Source organism: Rousettus aegyptiacus, unplaced genomic scaffold (genome assembly GCF_014176215.1).
Source record: "Rousettus aegyptiacus isolate mRouAeg1 unplaced genomic scaffold, mRouAeg1.p scaffold_m13_p_4, whole genome shotgun sequence".
NCBI classification, from domain to species: domain Eukaryota; kingdom Metazoa; phylum Chordata; class Mammalia; order Chiroptera; family Pteropodidae; genus Rousettus; species Rousettus aegyptiacus.
The window spans coordinates 152,842,214-152,847,101 of NW_023416307.1; the positions used below are offsets into that span (position 1 = coordinate 152,842,214).

Genomic DNA, 4,888 nt, shown 5'->3' on the forward strand with positions numbered 1-4,888 from the left:
TGCTGACTTCCGGATCTTTTCCCGGCCGTGTAGAATCATGTCATGCGTGTGTATATGGTGGGCATCGATGGGGTGGATCCATCCAGACTCCATCCCATCCTCTCCTGAAACAAAAACCTAATTTCCCTGGCGGAGGTGGGGGGATCCCACCCCACCCCAGCTCTCATTCGTAGTTAGCCTGTGAAGCTCAGTTTGGGGGACTGAGCCCACCTCCTGGAACGAGGGTTGGGACAGGACCCGGGCCTGCCCAGAAAGCGTCTCCCCTCCCCCAGCTCTTGCTTAAGCTGGGCCATCTGCTCCGTCCTAGGACTGCGGGGGGTACTCTGGGGGTCTTCCCCCTGGGGCTGCCAGGCTGGAGGGTGTGAGCCTGGCACCGTTTGAGCTGGTTGAGCTGATTTGACCGAGCTGCTGATGAAGCTCCAGACCCACCCCTGGACTTTATAGTTGCAGGAGCCGGTTTATTTTCTTTTTTGCTTAAAAGCTGAGTCTCTGCCGCTTGTATGAAAAAACTGCCCGAGTCAGATAATATACAGATTTACAGAGATTTGAAAAGCACGATTGTCATCATAATGTCTGTATTGGTCATCAGGTTAATTAAAACAATGTTCTTTACTTGAAGAACATCATACTTATCTTTCCGTTTCTGATAGACCCCCACCCCTTCCTCGGAGTTGCACACAGGCCGCTGCATGAGTAAACAGAGTTGATGTAGTTTAAATCGATTTGTTGAATGGGAGTCGGTTCATGAGCGTACAAAGGGTTATTTTAAACCCTTTGCCTCGTTATTGTTGTGGTCAGTAAAGAAACACACATTTGATCAAAAGGCAATCGAACCGGTGCTGGGAAGGTCTGATGAAAAGCCATCTTCTCCCGGGCCCAGTTCCATTCTGCAGGCCTGACCACGTCTGAGAGTTCCTGCTTTTCCTTTCTTCTGGTGATTTTCTGTGGAAGTCTGCGTTTCTTTCCATCCTTCGTCAGCTCCAGACGGGAGGCTGAGGGCCTCGACACACTTGCCTGGCTTCCTACCACCCCCCATTCTGTTCTGTGAAAACAGTGGCCCTTCCCAGGAAAGAAATGCGAGCCGCCCTCTAACGCCTGGGGAGCAGAAATGTCACCTTCTTTACATTTTCTAAATTCGCAATTTAAGTCTTAGCATCTCGCCCAGTTAGGCGGCCAGTTTTCAGCTGCTTCCCCAGCCCTCCCGGGGGTCGAATGGAAACCTCCAAGGCCGGCCCGCGCTCTCCTGAATAGCGAAAAGGCCCCGCGCCCTTCAGCCCAACATCCCCGTCCTTCCTGTCGGTTCCTCCCTGCGCACAGGTGCCGGCAGTTCGCTGAGGAGCTGGTCTTTCCAAGTCCGCAAGCCCAGGCTGTGAGATGCCCCCTCACCGTGTTTTCCAAGGTGAACAGGGCGTGAGGAGCCCAGGCAGACCAGATGCTTACTCCCAGGTGCTGCGGTAAGGAGCGCTTTCCTCTGGGGCTGGAGCTCTCCATGAATTTCACTCTGGGGGGTGGGGTGGGGGGAGCTGCCTGTTCTCCCCATACCGTCTTCACCTCTGCTCAGTGCCTGAGCTTAAATCCCCTGACTTCAGATTGTTCTGCTCTGCTGCTCTCTCAAGTCCCCACAGCCTGACCCCAAGCTCGCCCCAGGAAGGTACCCTGCTTTCTTTAGAGGTTGTATTCAGGAGGACGCCATTGCTTCCAGTCATGTATGCTTTATTCACTGGAGGAAGAAAAGAGAGGAGAGGAACTAGAGAGGCCTGACTAAGCCGACCGATGCAGAGCAGCAATTCAGGTGATGGCCCTGATGACGGCCTCCCAGCCCACACCTGAGTTTATGTTTGTTGGTTCCGAGCCAGAAACTTCTCTGGGGTTCCCATGGCAATGGCTGTTTTGACCTGTGGTATTTAAGACTATCGTTTTCTCTGTCCCATTTGCGAAATCTTACATGACTCTTTGTTTCTCTCCCTAAAGAAAAACGAGTTTATCGATGTAAAATGTTTGTTACCAAGAAACGATCCTTGTTCACACTGATGTCTACCTAGAGGATGTAGAGATCAGTCCTAAAAGTATCCTTCAAGGACCTCAAAGTGTATGATGTGGAAACAGATGAAACAAAGGAAAGCGCTCTCAAGTTTGTAGAAAGTTCGTGGGGGACTCAAAGGAAAGAGGCGTCAGTTCTAGCTGTGGGGCTGGGAAAGGATTCATAGAAGAGGTGGTTCCTGGGGGATAAGAAGGTTTCTTCCATTTGGGCAAGAAAATGAAGGGTAGGCATTCCTCCCCAGCGGAGAAGCAAGGAAGTGATGACTCAGGGAGGGAACCGTGACATGGGGAAAACAACCTTCACCTGTTAATTTATTCTTTTCGTCCAGATTTTCATTTTGGGTATTTTATTTCTTCTTTAAGTACGTCCCTTAGAAGTGTCTCTAGTGAGGATTTAGTGACGTGGTAAATTATCTCGGTGTTTACATTACTGAAAATGTCTCTGTTTCACTCATTCTAGAAATGGTTTCGTTGGCTTTACAAATCTGGTTGACAGGTGTTGCTATCAGCACTTCTGATACATTATTCCCCTGTCTTCTGGTCTCCATATGTGATGCTGAGGAGTCAGATACTAATTTTTATACCTTCGTGGGAAATATCTGTTTCAAGCTTCTTTGAAGAGTTTGTCTCTGTCTTTGAAATTCTGTAGTTTCACTATCATGTGTATGGGTATGGCCATCTTATGTTATATTCTGTTTGGGATTTTTTTTTTTTTGGTGGGGTGGGGTGGAAATTTCTAAATATAAGGATTCATTCATGTCTTTACCAAATTCTACAAATTTCTGAGCTACTATTTCTTTAAATATTGCCTCTTCTTCCATTCCCTCTATTATCTGCTTCTGGAACTCTGGTTAGATCTATGCTGGATCTTCTCACTCTGTCCTCTAATTTTCTTACTGAGAATTTTCTATATTTTTGTCTCTCTGAGCTGCATTCTGTGCAGTTTCTTCAGATTTGTTCACCGATTCTTTTCGGCTGCTTTGTTTTTCGACTCTTTCATAACTATTTTAATTTATACGTATTTTTTATTTCTAGAAATCTCATTTGTTTCTTCTTTCAGTACATCTGCTTATTTTTTATAGTTTCTTGCTTCTTACTTTTAAGTTCTATTTACTGACTCATATTAAAGAATATTTTTTATTTGATCATTCTAATAGCTAATCTTTATGAGCTATATATTTATTTATTTATTTATTTCCTGTTGATTCTTACTCATGATGGCTTGTTTCTTTGGGTGTTTTTCTAGTTTTATATTGGGCACTCATATATGATAGAAATTTTCCTGTACGAGTTTTATGAAACCTGGGTGCCTGCTCGCCTCTGTCAGGAGTTTTTAGGAACTAGAGACCTAGGTCCCTCTAAATTAAATTCTTCCCTTGGGATTTTGGGTATATTTCAGTGTACAAAACCTATATGAAATGTGGCCAGTGGCCCTGAAATCTTATGGGAAGCTTTTTTTTAATTCTCCAACAGAACTGCATCTGAGTCCCTGCTTCTTGCAGGACGTCTTCTAATTCACCCCTTTTCTCAGGGTGTAACTCTCCTCTGAATCCCAGATTTATGGAAGGTTTTGCTCTTCTCGAGCTGTATTACTGCTAAGGTCTGAGGCTGGTTCTCCTCTCTGACTCCCAATCCCCACCCCAAGCTGTGAGGTGCCTTTTGGTTCTTATTTACCTTCAAAGACTGGTGTTCCTGCTGATTTCTGAATCATAGGTGATCCCCTTACTTTACTTTCTTGCAGATTATTTTATTGCTCTACAAGAGATTGTGTGTGTGTGTGTGTGTTTAGCATGTTAATTTTTTTTTTTTTTAATCTAAATGGTCTCAGGATATTCTAATTGTTTGCTTCTTTGAGCAGTCTATTTTTCTTTGCATTGGCCTGTCTTTGTTCATAATATCTATTATCTTCTTTTATGATAGCAATTTGATGTTGAGGCGACTACTTCTTACCGTTTGTAATATTTTTATTAATTCTTTCATGGTATCGTTTTTGTCCTCAATTGATTTATCAGCTCACCTTTCAGTTCTTGCTTTACTTAATTCATTGAGTTCATTAGAAGAACTCAATGAACTATTTTTGAGATGTGTTTCCTTTAAACATCTAGGGTTTTTTTGGTTTGTTTCCCTTGGTTAACCTCACAGATCGCAAGAACCTTGTCAGCTTAAGATCCCTTGGTTTTCTATTTTTTATGCCTACAGCACCTGGTCTTCCTAGGTGGTCTCCCATCCAAGTATGAACCAGGTCAGACCCTGCTTAGCTTCCGAGATCAGACTGGATTAGGCACGTTCAGGGTAGAATGGCTGTAGAAGATGTATTTTCTTTTAGAATATGTTCTTCAACTATCCTTCGCATGCTTTGTTCTTTTTTGTTGTTTATCGTAGTATATTTTCAGAGTTCGAGTGTGGACAGCTCTGTCCACATACAGTATATTCTGTGAAAAATTTCCTACCAGCATTTCTTGTTCTGTCTCCTTTTCTGTAATCTGAGAGTGTGGGTAGGGCTGATTCCTTTCCTGACTCACGGTGGAGTCCTAAAGCCCTTGTTTTATCTGAGAAATTATCTCCCTTCTCCTCTCAGTGGCTGTTTCTATGACTTTTAGACGCCCTTCCACCCCATCCTCCACCCAAACAGAGGAGGAAAAGAAAATGTCACTTCTCTCCAGAATAGGTCTATGAGTAGACTTATCGGGATTCTGACTCACTAGAGCTACGTGGAGATACGTTTCACTCCATCATATTCTTATTTTTTCCCCCTTTGTCACCACTTCTCGAATTCTTATGTCATCAGATTATGTCCTTGTCTGGCTCCTACTGGTAAATTTTTTTTTTGGTTTGCTTTTTTCTTTTT

At 43.9% G+C, this 4,888-nt stretch overlaps 1 pseudogene; it reads right to left on the reverse strand.

Annotated features, from left to right (window-relative positions):
- Positions 1-4,230: 4,230 nt before the first annotated feature.
- LOC118601854 lies at positions 4,231-4,349 on the reverse strand (annotated as a pseudogene).
- Positions 4,350-4,888: the final 539 nt, after the last annotated feature.